Consider the following 16,031-nt stretch of genomic DNA (forward strand, 5'->3'; position numbering starts at 1 on the left):
ATAATCTTATGTATTCTAAAGGAAGATGTTTACAGAAGAAATTCAGGATGGGGTTATGTTGGAAAAAGTCCTTCCCTGAAATCAGCCAGGCTGTAGGGTCAGAAATAGATTTCTAACCTTAGGGGTTTTCTAAGGGAATTTCCACAGCCCGCCAAGTGGGTAGCACCAGCTGGGAAGTGGGCATGGATGGGGCAGACGACTAAATCAGTGATTCTCTTCAGTAGCCTTAGCTAGTACAGCTTCCTTAGGGTATGTCTGCACTAGGAGATTATTTCAAAATAACTAAATTCAAAATAATAACTTCTGAAATAACAAAACCAAAGTGTCCCCACTACAGGGGAGTCTTGAAATTAGTATAAGGCAGGCTCCATTGTTGTGGACACGATACCTCAACTTTGAGCCCAAGGAAGCACTGGGGAATATTACTTTGAATGACTTTAGGGAGCAGTTATTTTGAAATAGCAGCAGTGGAGCGTCCACAGTAATGCTATTTTGAAATAAGCATTATTCTTCGAGGAAAGCAATACAGATTTTGAAATAACCAGGCCATTCTTTTGAAATAATAGGCTTGGTAGTGTGGATGTTTCGCTTATTATTTCAAAATAAAGAGGGTTATTTTAAAATAACTTCTTACTGTAGACCAGGGCTTAAGAGTCCTAACTGTAAAACAAAGTTGCTCAATTCCCTAGTAGTAATCTTGAGCTGTAGGGTGCTGATAGTACCACAGTTGCCCATCCTTTGAATGCCTGTGGTTAATTTACATCGCTCTGCAGCAGCCCTCAGGAATGTGGCCATACATACAGCTGAAAAGTGTATAAATGGGACATTTTTGTTTATTCTTACCCCCATACCAAACTGAACTAGAAACTAGGAACCAAATCCTTCTGCCAGTCGTGTGATCCAGCAACTCCCCAGACCAGAGAATCCCTTCTGTTGGCATAGGTAAATGCTATAGCAGCACACAGCACAGGGCATGGTGGGCATAAATCAGGAGTAACTCCATTGCTGTCACTGCAGCACACGGCTATAAGGCAGAGGGACCCATGCTCCTTGTCTGCCTAGTGCGTGGGTGGGCAATAATTTTTGGAGGGGGGGCCACTTCGAGATTTTGGAAAACGGTGAAGGGCCACACTTTTCTGTGGAGGGCATACAGGGTCCAGGATGGAGGTTGGGCACAGAAGGGCGCAGAGGGTAAGGGACTGAGGTGCAGGAGACAGTGTGAGGTCTGAGAGGAAGTTTGGGCAAAAGAGGGAGTTGTGACCTGGGTTTGGGGATAGGGTCAGCGAGGGGTATGGGTGCAGGAGAGGGTTCTGGCCTGAGAGAGGGGCACTAGAGCTATGTCTACACTGGCGGGTTCTTGCGCAAGAATGGCCATTCTTCTGTAGAGCATCCATACTGCTTGCCTGCTCTTGCACAAGAAGGTTTACAGTAAAGTGTGGTAAGAGAGGACTTCTTGCACAAGAGCTATGCTCTTTTCTAAGCTCTCTTGTGCAAGAGGGCAGCGTGGAGGCGCAGCAGGGGTTTCTTGCACGAGAAAGCCCTATGGCTAAAATTGCCATCAGAGCTTTCTTGCACAAGAGAGCGTCCACACTGCCATGGGTGCTCTTGCGCAAAAGCACATGGCAGTGTGGACGTGTTCTTGCACCTGCCAGTGTAGACATAGCCGAGGTGGGGGTGCAAAGTCTGGGAGGGAGCTGTGACCTGGGAGAAGGGGAAAAGGGAATGCAGGCTATACCGGGTGTGGGTAGTGACTTGGAGCAGGGGAATGGGGTGCAGGGTCTGGGAGGGTGTGTGGGTGCAGGAGAGGATTCTGGCCTGGGGGTGGGTATAGGGGGGTACAGGGTCTGGGAGAGAATTGTGTCCTGAGGCAGGGGGGTGCAGAGGGTTAGGATGGTGACCTGGGGAGTTGGAGTATGTATAGGAGGCACAGGGGTGCCAGAGGCAGGGCTCCCTGCCTGCTGCAGCCCCAAATGACTGACAACTGCAAGCTGCAAACACCACGTGGCGCTCAGCTCTGGGAGGGGAAAGATTTGCGGGGCTCCCATCCTCCAATCTCTCAGATCTTATTGGCTGGTTTTTTCCAGCCAATAGGAGCTCAGAGATTGCCGGCGTCAGTTCCTATTGGCCGGTTGTTTCTGGCCAATCGGAACTAAGGCTTGGGCTGGGGGCGGGGAGATGGCAGGACGCTTCCCCCTCCCTGCAGAGCGGAGAGAAGCGGGGACTGAGCTCTGTGCCTGGGGGGTCCCGGCAGGGGGTCCCGCGGGCCGGATCCAGTGGCCCTGGCCTAGTGACCGCAGGCAAGGCCATCAGCCCCCTGCTCAGCCAGCGATCGCGCCTCCTACCCGCCTTGCTTAGTTAATTTCGCCACGTGCGGGCTCTTCCCATCCCAGGCTCGTTCTGGTGCAGGGCAGGCGGAGCGCACAGCGGGCTTGAGAGCGGTGCGTTCAGCTGTTTCTGCAGTGCCAGGCCCCAGGCAACCTCAGGCAGCTGGGTCCCCTGCCCAGCCCCAGCACGGATGCGATGGAGCGGGGCCTAGGCCAGGGCACCAGCTGCCTCAATTGCCGAGGTGCGGATGGATCCGCTCCTACTAGGTTCCCGCTGGGCTCTGGCCAATGGCCCCTACACACCCCGCACCACTAGGGATTTCCCCACCTCGCCCGGCCCCCAGGGACCCCACTCTGGGCCCGGCGCCCGCTGCCCCCCAGGGACCCCACTCTGGGCCCGGCGCCCGCTGCTCCCCAGGGACCCCACTCTGGGCCCGGCGCCCGCTGCTCCCCAGGGACCCCACGCTGGGCCCGGCTCCCGACGCCCCCCAGGGACCCCACGCTGGGCCCGGCGCCCCGGGGACCTCACGCTGGGCCCGGCGCCCGCTGCCCCGGGGACCCCACGCTGGGCCCGGCGCCCCGGGGACCCCACGCTGGGCCCGGCGCCCGCTGCCCCCCAGGGACCCCACGCTGGGCCCGGCTCCCGGCGCCCCCAGGGACCCCACGCTGGGCCCGGCGCCCCGAGGACCCCACGCTGGGCCCGGCGCCCCCGGGTCCGAATCCCTCGCTAAGCGTTTCAACCAAGCTGAGCTGACGTCAGTGGCGCGGGGGCCGCTGGGGGAGCGGCGCTTCCTCCAATCAGCGCGCCCGGCGCGGAGACAGCGGCTCCCGCAGCGGAAGGAGGCGGCAGGTAGGCGCGAGCTCAGGCCGGCGGGCGGGGGCGCCTCGTGCTCGCGGCTACCCCCACCCCGCCCCCGGCGGTGCCGGCCTGGCGAGGGGTCCTGGGCCCACGGGGGCGCCCGGGGACTGTGCCAGGGGCGCTCTTAGGTCCGGTGGCCTTGGGCTCGTTCCTTAGCCCCTCGGCCGCGCCTCAGGGGATGGGGGCTCGGGGGCGGCCCGCGGGGCGGTGCCAGGCTCCTCTGGCGTGTCCGCCCCTTCCCCGCCGGAACCGGCTCCGCCTGCCCCGCCGCCCGCGCGGGATGTGTCCTGCCCGGTGACCGGGCTGCGGCGTAGCCGGGCGTGTCTCCAGTGCCTCCGTCCGGCGCCTTGCCCGAGGGAGCTAAGCACCCCTCCACACGGGCGCCTGGTTCCCCAGAGAGTCCCGCCCACAGTGCTTGGCACCTGTTTGGGCCCGGAGTACCCAGGGGTTTCTTCATGCGGCCTGGATTGGGCTGGTTTATTGTAGCCTCTGCTTAATGCTGCAGCGCAGCACTACATAGGCACGTAGGACAGGGATCTGGAGGAAAAGTCTGGGATCTAATTGAAACTCCATTTGGGAATGTAAGTAGGTGGAATGGGAGGCCTTGCGGAGTACTCTGTCTGCTGGTAGACTAGTGATAGAGATGTAGCCGGGTTAGTCTGGTGTAGCTGAAACAAAAAACAGGACTATGTAGCACTTTAAAGACTAACAAGATGGTTAGTCTAACGTGATGAGCTTTCGAGGGCCAGACCCAAGTGGGTCTAATAAACCATCTTGTTAGTCTTTAAAGCGCTATGTAGTCCTGTTTTCTGTCTGCTGGCTGCTTGTGTAACCCACACACCTACTGGGTGTGTTGCACTTAGATGCTTAGAGAGAGAAAGATTGAGTGTGCTCTACTGCCTCAGCTGAAAGCCAGTTGGTCTAAGCTCCAGGGGTCCCCGGTTCAGTTCTGCTGGTGAACCCTACACTTTGTGGCTGATTCTTGCTCATATCTGTGGGGTCATACTAATGGCCGTACGTGGGGGAGAGGGAAAGAATTGTTCCTCAACTCAAATTGGCAATTAACTTGGGATGGTTTTGCTCCTGCAGCATGAGTGCATGGTGGGGTCACTTGTCACATTTATCTGGGTATATCTCACATAATCATTTTCCTGCATTTGTGTCCTTGCTAGTCACTGCCTAAGGCACGTAACAGTCTAGTCACCTGTGGGCTGCAATACTTTGGCATAATTTTGGTTGTTGAATTTAGTGTTCAGATGGGTGGTGGTGATCTGTGATGGATAGGCGGTCCACCTAGATTGCGGTCCTCAATCTTTTTCTTTCAGAGCCTTTCCTTCCCTCAATATGCTATAAAAACTCCATGGCTCACTTGGGCTACAACAATTGGTTTTCAGGTATAAAACCCAGAGCTGGCATTATGGCAGGGATGGGCAATAATTTTTGGCCAGGGGCCACTTCAGAAACTTTTGAAGTAGCCCTAGGCCACCCAGGAAAGGATGGGGCCTCAGGTAGAAGGAGTGGGGCTAGGACACTTCTGTGCTTTCCCACCCACAGACCCTGCTTGGTCTGGGGATGGGGGATTGTGCAAAGTTCCCCTCCCCCCGGAGAGAATGGCAGTTCCCTCTAGGTACCTGTGCCTGTGGCAGTGAGAGTAGACTTTGCATGCTTCCCCCTGCTGCCCCCAGGTCAGTCAGGGCCTGGGGAGTGGGAGCATGTGAAGTCTCTTGTTCCCTGCTCGCACCCTGCAAGGGAGCAGCAGCTGGCAGTTGACTTTAAGTACTGAGCCCCTTGCATGGCAGGAGGAAACTTCACGTGCTCCCCTTGCCTCTAATCCCTGATTGGCCTGGGGGAGGGGAGAACTGAGTGAAGTCTCCTCCCACTTTGCCCCTGTCCTAAATGCTCCACGCTCCTTGCAGAAGTGCCGCACCCCTTGCAGGGTGAGAGGAGACTGCCCACTTATCCCCCTCCTGCAGGCCCTGATTGGCTTGTGGGTTGGGGGAGTAGCAGGCCACCGCTGGCCAGATCGACTTACTTGGTGGGCTGGATCCGGCTCACAGAGGCCCTTTTGTCTCCCTCCTCCCCCCCGCAGTAGGGGGTAGCAAGCAGGGCAGCTGCTGAAGCTGAGTTGCTTGGGCTTAGGCTTCGGCCCCAGCATGGTGGCAGGACTCAAGGCCCCAGGCTGCAGCCACATGTGGTGAGACTTTGGCTTTCTGACCTGAGCTCCAGTGAGTCTAATGCTAGCTGTGCTTGGAGGACCACCCGAAACCTGCTTGTGCCCCCACTCCGGAAGCCTCAGAATCCTGGTTGAGAACCACTGATCTGAATATGGTGTTCCCTTCTGACCTTGAACTGTACAACTCTAATAGCCTGAATTGGGCTTTTGTGAAAAGTACTATCACAAGTGGCTGAAATTTTTGTTTAAAACCTAATCTGAAACACTGTTGTCAGCAGTACACTCTCCTGTAACACTATAGTGATAGAAATGTAGCCGTGTTAGTCTGGTGTAGCTGAAGCAAAATACAGGACTATGTAGCACTTTAAAGACTAACAAGATGGTTAGTCTAACGTGATGAGCTTTCGAGGGCCAGACCCACTTCCTCAGATCAAATAGTGGAAGAAAATAGTCACAACCATATATACCAAAGAATACAATTAAGAAAAAAAAAGAACACATGAAAAGGACAAATCAAATTTCAGAACAGAAGGGAGATGCGGGGGGGGGGGGGAGGTAAATGTCTGTGAGCTAATGATATTAGAGGTGATAATTGGGGAAGCTATCTTTGTAATGGGTAAGATAACTAGAGTCTTTAAGACCCCTGTGCAAAGTGTCGAATTTTAGCATGAATAACAGTTCAGAGGATTCCCTTTCAAGTGCAGTTTTAAAAAGCTTTTGAAGCAGGATGGTATCAGCAGAGTGAATATGTGGACAAAGCTGATTGTAGGTGATGACAAGTGGTGTTCTATTGTTGGTTTTCTTGGGTCTGTCTTGAAGTAGATGGTTTCTAGGTATTCGTCTGGCTATTTCAATTTGCTTTTTTATTTTTCCGGGTATGTAGTTGAGGTTTATAAATGCTTGGTAGAGATCCTGAAGTTTCTGGTCTCTGTCAGTGGGATTAGAGCAGATGTGGTTGTATCGAAGGGCTTGGCTATAGATGATGGATTGTATGGTGTGTTCTGGATGGGAGCTGGAAGCATGTAGGTAACTGTATGAGTCAGTGGGATTTCTGTAGAGAGTGGAGTCTAATTTTCCATTGTTTGTTTGTACTGTGGTGTCCATCACCTACAACCCCCAACTTAAACCTGTCCAACACATTATCAATAAACTACAGCCTATACTGGAACAGGATACCAAACTCCAAGAGGCTCTGGGAGACAGACCCTTAGTCTCCTATAGACAACCACCTAACCTCAAGATGATTCTTACCACAACCACAGGACATACCACACTAATACCAACCCTGGTACCTTCCCTTGCAACAAACCCATTGCCAGCTTTATTCACATATTCACTCTGCTGATACCATTATTGGACCTAACCAAGTGAGTTATAAGATGAAGAACACATATTCCTGCGCATCCAGAAATATAATTTATGCTATCATGTGCCGAAAGTGTCCGTCTGCTATATACATTGGACAAACGTCTCAGACACTTCGCCAAAGGATCAATGCCCACAAAACAGATATTAGACAGGATCACAAAGAAAAAACAGTTTCTTGCCATTTCAACCAGAAAGGACATTGTCTCAATGACTTAATTACCTGCATCCTGCTTCAAAAGCCTTTTAAAACTGCACTTGAAAGGGAATCCTCTGAACTGTTATTCATGCTAAAATTTGACACTTTGCGCGGGGGGCCTTAACAAAGACCCTAGTTATCTTACCCATTACAAAGATAGCTTCCCTAATTATCACCTCTAATATCATTAGCTCACAGAAATTTACCCCCCCCCCCGCATCCCCGTTCTGTTGTGAAATTTGATTTGTCCTTTTCATATGTGTTCTTAATTGTATCCTTTGGTATACGGTATATGGTTGTGACAATTTTCTTCCACTATTTGCTCTGAGGAAGTGGGTCTGGCCCACGAAAGTTCATCATCTAATAAACCATCTTGTTAGTCTTTAAAGTGCTACATAGTCCTGTATTTACTTCTGTAACACTATGTGAGACTTTTTGTTCTTTTATCGTCTTGGAGGCAAGTGTGTAACCATAGGAACATTTTATTGTTCTAACTTGATCTTTCATCTTGTTAGTGTGCTACTCTATCACTGCCTTAGCTTGTGAGATCTGGTGGGAGTGCAGCGTTCAGGTCACACAGCATGATAGTTGCCAGGTAGCATTTTTAAATTGGGTGTGCTCTGTTAGCCATGGGATTTTGTACAGTCTCTGGTAAATGAGGGCATGGCAACTGTCTTTGGATGCCTAGAGTGAGACCTGAAATAAAAATCTAAATGAAAATAATATGTAAGCTTCAGCTTTTTCCACTCATAAGCAATCTATAGTGACCTTATAGCTTCAAGCTCTCCATGTGACATACCTGCCTAAAGTGTGGCTTGTGGACCCATATGGCTTGACAGATGCTATTGATTCCTTCCAATGATTTCCTTCTTTCTTTGCTTTGGATGACCTATTAGTACCGCAAAGGGATAGGAGGAAAATAGAAAAAATAGAAAAATATCCTATCTGCATAATAACTTAAAAGAAATTAGTTGATCAGTTTGTTCTGCTCTCCCTTACTTTACTCTGTGTCTTTCTTTCCAGTGGGTTGGGATATGACCTTTCAACATACAGCTGATTCTTCTTGGCCAGCTGTATTCTCCAGGGTTGGGACACTAGCTTTGTTGAAACATCCTCTCCATGTTATAACTCTGATCTTTACAACACTGAGTGGTAACAGAGCGTAACAGTGTTTGGTCCCATCTACACAGACAAAGCAAAATCTCTTATAGTATGATTGTAGTACTTTTGTGTTAAACATGAACTCCTGATACAATAAGAATTGCTGTGTAAACAGCTGCTAATATGGAATTAAGGGTACCCAGGTTGGCATGACGTTATCATCCACCTATAACTTGGGAGAAGAAGACAGAACTTTTAAGTCTCTTCATTAGACACGTAGTTTTATGATCACCTTCAGGTTCTGCACTGTTGCAACCAGGGCTGCTTCTCTCTTGGTTTAGTCATCATGATAGTATTAATTCCTGCAGAAGTATCACTGTCCAATGCAGAGTTTGTGCAGAATTCATGTTCCTTGCAAAATTTTATTTTTTTCCTGCGGAATTTCTCATTTCTCCCCCGCATCCCTGCCTGAACCTTTTATGGGCAACTGGCGTTGCTTCTGAGAGTCCTGAGTGGCTGGGGCTGAGTGTTGGAGCATTATTATATTTGTGTTATGGCAAATAAAGCAGCGGTGGTAGGAGTGAGTAATTAACTAAACATTTAGTTGATAGACTAGATGGTTAGTCAATAAGGAAAGAAGCCTCAGTCCCAGCTCTGCGCCAGGTCCAGGAACTACCCCCTGCTGCTACTCCGTAGTTGAAATGAAGTAAGAGCTGGGTGGGCAGATATAGCAGGAACTGGGCTGTTTCAACTGCAGAGCTGCAGCGGAGGTAGATCCTGAACTCAGTGCAAGCTGGACTGAGCCAGGCTTGTTCAGTCCTGGCGTGTGCCAGATCCAGCAGCTCCTGTCTCTTGGAGGCACCTGCAGGGTGCTGGGACCCCCCAGATTTCCTGCTCCACCTTCCCCCCACTGCTTCTGATACAGAGGTAACAAGGAGGGAGGGAATGTGAGTAGTCCACTCACCTACTCACTTGCAGGCGAGTGGACTAAAGTATGCAGAATTTTTAAACTATGTGCAGAATTTTTAATTTTTTTGGCACAGAATTCTCCCAGGAGTATAGAATATATAAGTTCCCATAGCCTGATTTTTCCAATAGAGGTATTGTGGTATTGTCATAGTGGTTTTTAAATTTTCCTTGTAATACCCTCTGTTGCTTCAGAGAGAGGAGAGAATTTTTATAGTTTGATTTTCCTCCAAGGATTTTCAGAAACAAAATTACATACTTGATGTAATCAGTTTTCTATGTAGCAAAGGTTAATGGTGGGGTGTCCCAATGACCTGTGCTAGGATCAGGTGCCATTTAATATATTTATTGAGGAATTGGTAATGAGGATGAATGATGAGGTTGTAACATTGACAGATTATTATAGCTAAGACTAGAGAAGTATGTGAGGAAGTTCAAAGTCAGATGACAGATGAAAGTCAGTGGTGATAAATGCAAGGTAATACACATTGAAAGAATAATTTGAAATACTCAGACATGTTGCTGGGTCCTAAATTAAATAATGAAGGGTACAGAGGAGGTAAGTTAGGTATGCTTATTTACTTTTTCTCACAATACAAGAAAAAAGGAGGATTACATGAAACTGAAAGGCAACACATTTAAAACTGATGGTATGAAATTATTTTATGTAGTGCATATTTGACTTGTGGAACTCAAGGATACAAGAGATCAATCAAACCAAGAGCTTAGTATCAGTCACTGGAAGATGAGACTTTTATATGGACAAATGCATATCCACATTTAAAATAGATAGGATTAACAATATCTGAGCCAAAAACTGATAAGTTTTAGACTGAAGCCATGTCTACACCATGAAATGAGGTTGAATCTATTAAGATCAATTTCTGGTCACTGAATTTTGCAAAGTCAAAGGTGCATGTCACCACTGCGGGGAAGAATTCAGTGTAGTTTGAAATAGCATGTCCCCTTTAGAGAGACTGCTGTTGACTTTGAGAGAGATGCAATGTGGGTAGCAATCCCACAGTGCCTGTGCCACTTTGCATTCTGAGTTATGCTCCCAGGGCACGCTGGGATCAAACCTGTGTAGCGTGTAATTATTGTCATGTTGTCAGCACCCTATAATGCTCTCATCTACTCCCTCCCCCTTTGCTTGAGACCATTGGGAAGTAGTCTTTTTGTGCCTTTTTTGGCCTTTCTTACTCATGCAGATGCCATAGCAATGCAAGCTTAGATTCTGTTTTGCATCAAACCGTTGTGATGGTGATGTCTATTTTAATGTGCCTAATGGTTCAGTATGTTGAGAGCGCATGTCATTCCACAGGAAGACGAGGACAAATCTCAGGATCTCATGAACAGGACATCTCTTCTGCTGATGGAAATGCAGTTTCCATTCGATCCTCTGGACACAGTAGAATGCCAGTTCTGGTGCCATGAGACAAGCACAGACTGGTGGGACTGCATAGGGCTGCATCTATGGGAGGATCAGCAGTGGCTGCAAAACTTCTGAATGCGTAAGGCCACTTGCTTGGAATTTGGCTTTTTCCTACCCTGAAGTGCAAGAATGCCAGAATGAGACATACTCTAAGCATGGAGATGTGTGTGGCAATTGCCCTGTGGAAGCTTGCAACACCAGACAGCTACTGGTCAGTTGGGAATCAATTTGGAGTGGGGAAATCTGCAATGGAGGCTGTTGTTGTTAGGGATGTTACATTTCCATTAATCAGCTAATCGAATAGTGGATGGTCTTTCCATCATAAGCACTAAGTCTTATGGGATAGGTAACATTGGAACAGCCACACTGGGTCAGACCAAAGGTCCATCTAGCCCAGTAACCTGTCTGCGCAGTGGCCAATACCAAGTGCCCCAGAGGGAGGGATCGCAACAGGTAACCCTCACATGATCCCTCCCCTGTCATCCACCTCCAGAGAAACAGAGGCTAGGGATACCATTCCTACCCATCCTGGCTAATAGCCATTGATGGACTTAGCCTCCATGAATCTATCTAGCTCTTTCTTGAACCCTGTTAAAGTTCTATCCTTCACCGCATCCTCTGGCAAGGAGTTCCACAGGTTGACTGTGTCCTGAGTGAAGAGAAACTTCCTTTTGTTTGTTTTAAACCTGTTGCCTGTTTATTTCATTTGGTGACCCCTAGTTCGTATATTGTGGGAATAAGTACATAACTTTTCCTTATTCACTTTTTCCACAGCAGTCATGATTTTATAGACCTCTATCATATCCCCCCCTTAGTATCGTCTTTTCTAAGGTGAAAAGTCCAAGTCTTTTTAATCTCTCTTCATATGGGACCCGTTCCAAACCTGTAATCATTTTTTTTTTTTTTTTTTTTTTTTTTTTTGCTCTTTCCTGAACCTTTTCCAATGCCAATGTATCTTTTTTGAGATGAGGCGACCATATATGTATTCAAGATGTGGGCATACCATGGTTTTATATAGAGGCAATAAGCTATTTTCAGTCTTATTCTCTATCCCATTTTTAATGAGTCCTAACATTCTATTTGCTTTTTTCACTGCTGCTGCACACTGAGTGGATGTTTCCAGAGACCTATCCACAATGACTCCAAGATTTCTCTTGAATAGTTGTACCCAAATTAGTCCCCATCATATTTTATATATAGTTGGGATTATTTTTTCCAATATTCATTACTTTATATTTATCAATATTAAATTTCATTTGCCATTTTGTGGCCCAATTACTCAGTTTGGGTGAGATCTTTTTGAAGCTTTTCACAGTCTGCTTTGGTCTTAACTATCTTGAACAGTTTGGTATCATCTGCAAATGTTGCCACCTCACTGTTTACCCCTTTCTCTCGATCATTTATAAATAAGTTGAATAGGATGGGTCCCAGGACAGATCCTTGGGGGACCCCACTAGTTACCAGTCAAAGAACTATGATTTGATTGGAATAACGGAGACTTGGTGGGATAACTCGCATGGCTGGAGCACTGTCATGGAAGGGTATAAACTGTTCAGGAAGAACAGATGGGGGAGGCAAGGAGGAGAAGTTGCATTGTATGTAAGAGAGCAGTATGATTGCTCAGAGCTCCAGTACAGAGAGGGAGAAAAGCCTGTTGAGAGTGTATGGGTTAAGTTTAGACGTGGAAGCAACAGGGGTGATGTTGTGGTTGGTGTGTGCTATAGACCCATTGGATCAGGTGGATGAGGTAGACAAGGCTTTCTTCAGACAACTGAGAGGAGCTTTCAGATCACAGGACTTGGTTGTCATGGGTAACTTTAATCCCCCTGACATCTGTTGGGAGACCAATGCAGCAGTACACAGACAATCCAGGAAGTTTCTGGAGAATGGTGGGGATAACTTCTTGGTACAAGTGCTGAAGGATCTGACCAGGGGCCATGCGCAGAACTAGTAGGGGAAGCAGAGGTGGATGACAACCTGGGAAGCAGTGATCACGAGATGGTAGATTTCAGGATCCTGACCAAAGGAAGAAAGGAGAGTAGCAAAATACACACCCTGGACTTCAGAAAAGCAGACTTTGACTACCTCAGAGAACTGATGGGCAGGATTCCCTGGGATGCAGGGAAGGAGTCTAGGAGAGCTGGCAGTATTTTAAAGAAGCCTTATTAAAGGCACAGGAAGAAGCTATCTCAATGCGCAGTAAGAAAAGCAAATATGGTAGGCGACCAGATTGGCTTACCAGGGAAATCCTTGGTGAGCTTAAACACAAAAAGGAAGCTTACAAGAAGTGGAAACTTGGACGGATGTCTAGGGAGGAGTATAAATATTTTGCTTGAGAATGCAGGGGAGTTATCAGGAAGGCGAAAGCTTAATTGGAATTGCAGCTAGCAAGGGATGTGAAGGCTAACAAGAAAGGTTTCTACAGGCATTTTAGCAATGAGAGTGATCAGAGAGGGTGTGGGGTGCTTACTGGATGAGAGAGGTAACTTAGTTACAGATGATGTGGGAAAAGCTGAAGTACAGGCAGTCCCCGGGTTACGTACAAGATAGGAACTGTAGGTTTGTTCTTAAGTTGAATTTGTATGTAAGTCGGACCTGGTACATATTGTAGGGGAAACTCTAACCAAACATTTCTCCAGAGCTAAGTTTTATTCTCCTACACCTCACTTCCCTCAGTCCTTTATTCTCAAGCTGAGGTGTCTGCTGAGAAAAGTCGCTCCGCATCTCCCTGGTCTGGTGGGGGGGGGGGGGGGGGGGGGAGTGCTAGCTTCATGTCTCCCTGGTCTGCTGGGGGGAAGCAGCTAGTGCGGGGTTTCCTCACCCCATTTGTAAGTAGGGATCCGATGTAAGTCGGATCCATGTAACCCGGGGACTGCCTGTACTCAGTGCTTTCGTTGCCTCTGTCTTCACAGACAAGGTCAGTTCCCAGACTAATACACTAGGCAGTGCAGATTGGGAAGGAGGTAGGCAGTCCTTGGTGGACAAAGAACAGGTTAAGGACTATTTAGAAAAGCTAGACATACACAAATCCATGGGCCCGGCTTTAATGCATCTAAGGGTACTGAGGGAATTGGCAAATGCCATTGCAGAACCTTTGACCATTATCTTTGATAACTTGTGGAGATCAGGAAACATCCTGGATGATTGGAAAAAGACAAATGTAGTTGCCCATCTTTAAAAAAGGAAAGGAGGACAATCCAAGGAACTACAAACCAGTCAGCCTTACCTCAGTCCCCAGAAAAATCATAGAGGGGATCCTCAAAGAATCCATTTTGAAGCATTCATTCGGAAGAGGGGAAGTGATCAGGAATAGTCAATATGGATTCACCAAGGGCAAGTCTTGCGTGACCAATCTGATGAGCTTCTATGATAAGGTAACTGGCTCTGTGGACATGGGAAAGTCAGTGGATGTGATATACCTTGACTTTAGCAAGGCTTTTGATACGGCGTTTGGGCGGCCCCACTCCCGCGTGCGTGGCGCAAGGGCTGTGCCGGCCCCGGGCGTACGGCATATGGGTGGTGCCGGCCCCTGGGTGCACGGCACAAGGGGTTTGGTTCGAACTAACGTGCGCACTTGCACTTTCACTTTCAAAACAGTTGTTGATTGGATTAACGTGCTGGAGGGATCATGCTAATGAAGTGTGGGATCTTTAAATCCCAGCTTCATTGACTGTTTCGAATGCCTACATTTGCAACCCTAGTTCGAGCTAGACATACCCTATATTTGCCTGCAATCTCCCACCACGCCTCTGCAATACAAGCAATGAAGAGACAGCAGGGAAAGAAAAGTCCATGGTGGGGACACAGAAACATGAGACAGACTGTCTTTTGCCTCCAGAGCCCTTGGAGGTTGAGTGTGAGGCTGTCCTTGAGTCTCTCCCCCCCCCCCCCCCCCGTGTGTTGGGACTCCTGGGGGTGGAGGTTATGGAATTGGGGGAGGAGAGAAATTTATTTTGCATGGGGTGAAGAGGGCGCTTAGGGGGAGGTTCTTCTCCAGGCACACCCCCAGGCGCTCCATCATTGCTATCAGGGAGGCAAAGATATTCTTTCATTGCCTCGCTTGCAGTTCCCTGCATGCTCTCCTCTTTTGCTGTTTCATTACCTGTCCTGCCACTCTACCCACATCTCGTCCTCTATATCACTCCACACCGTTTGCTCCTGAAATATATCTTCCCTTGGCCAAAGTTATGCTTTAAAGCAGCCACTGCACAGCAGATTTCTCAAGGGAACCTCTGGACTCACATGGACTCACATGGTTCAGAGGCAGGCCTGGTAAGGAGTCTGGGCACCATCCTGTGGGCAGGTGAGGGGGGGATGGGGTCTGGTCCTGCCCTGCCAGCATGACGTCTTCCCCCTGTGTCCGGCACACCTTGCTTCTTGGGAGAGTGCTGCTTTCCCATTCTGCTGGAGCCTGCGGATCGGAGGGCAGAAGGGAGTGAGGGAAAGAGTGCTGGAGGCTAAAGCCATGCTCGCAGCAAAGGTAGCAGCTAATAACTTCCCCCTTCCTTCATCCAGATTGCCATGTGTTTTCTCCGCATCACACAGAGTGATAGGGAGCTGATGCTGATTGAATGTGGCCATAAACATAGGCCTTATGCTGCAGTGCTTTGTGCAGCAATGATGCCAGACCACTTACTGCTGGCTTGGTTTGGGAATGTTTCCTACCGTAGAGGACAGAATAAGACTGGCCTCCCTGGAAATCTTGTGAGATGAATCAAAGAGTTCCTGAGAGCTTCATGGAGATATGTAGGAAGGATTCCCTCTCCATCTCCAGGCACATTAACAAGCTGTTCCAGGCCCCCCTAACTGTAGGCACAGAGCATGCCTCACGCCACACTCACACCGTAACTGTCTTGTAGTAAGAAAACAATTGTGAACTCACCAGAAGTGCCCTCCCCCGGAACCGTACTGGATTAGGAGATGCCCTGGAGGAGGGGACTGCTCCAATGTTAAGAAAAGTGCTTGGCTCTCGCTGATCGCCGGCTGGCCATTCTCCTCATTTGTCCTCCTCCCCCTCTACCACCATGCTGTCCTCCACACTGCTGCCAGGAGTGTCTTGGGCAGACTCCACTGACAGGTTTGGGAAGCTGGTTGGGTCCCCCTCTAGAATTGCAGATCATAGAAATGGCATGCTTGTGGCGATGCACTAGATCATCCGTTTGCCTCCTTTGATTTTTGGTGGGACTGCTTCAGCTCCTTTATTTTAACTCTGCACTGCTGGGCATCCCTGGAGTAGCCTTTGGCTACCGGGCAGTTTGCAATCTTTGTGTAGACATCAATGTTTCTTTTGCTGTTTCAGAGCTCAGAGAGAATGGATTCCTCTCGCCATGTCTCTATTATGAGGTCCAAGATCTCCTGTACACTCCATGCTGGTGCTTTTTTGGGCTCCTGGGAACTGGAGCTCATAGGATTTGAAGTCATGGCCAAGGGTGCTGCGCAAGTGTCCTGCCTGCTCTCAGGTGTGCTTGCAATGCTGGCCAATTGGGAAATTCAATTTATACTTTCCCAAGGCTTTACCTATCCACCTTTAGAGGAGTCAGAGTGCAAGTTCTGGTCACAGTGGAGCACTGTGGGATGTCTCCCGGAGTCCAAGAACCTTGACTTTTGCCAAT

The 16,031-nt window shown here is 48.8% G+C and overlaps 1 protein-coding gene across 2 annotated transcripts in view; it reads left to right on the top strand.

The window, feature by feature from the left end:
* Positions 1-3,021: 3,021 nt before the first annotated feature.
* The window catches only part of NUP93 (nucleoporin 93), a 175,532-nt gene continuing 162,522 nt past the window's right edge, over positions 3,022-16,031 (top strand). Inside the window, exon 1 of one of the 2 annotated variants that reach the window (XM_075940391.2) lies at positions 3,022-3,174. The gene's annotated coding sequence lies outside the window, so the exon portion shown is untranslated. Of the gene's footprint in view, positions 3,175-3,454; positions 3,765-16,031 lie in introns of those variants that run through there. The other variant, XM_006114732.5, reaches the window with a different exon arrangement.

Source organism: Pelodiscus sinensis, chromosome 12 (assembly GCF_052426305.1).
Source record: "Pelodiscus sinensis isolate ZL-2025 chromosome 12, ASM5242630v1, whole genome shotgun sequence".
NCBI classification, from domain to species: domain Eukaryota; kingdom Metazoa; phylum Chordata; order Testudines; family Trionychidae; genus Pelodiscus; species Pelodiscus sinensis.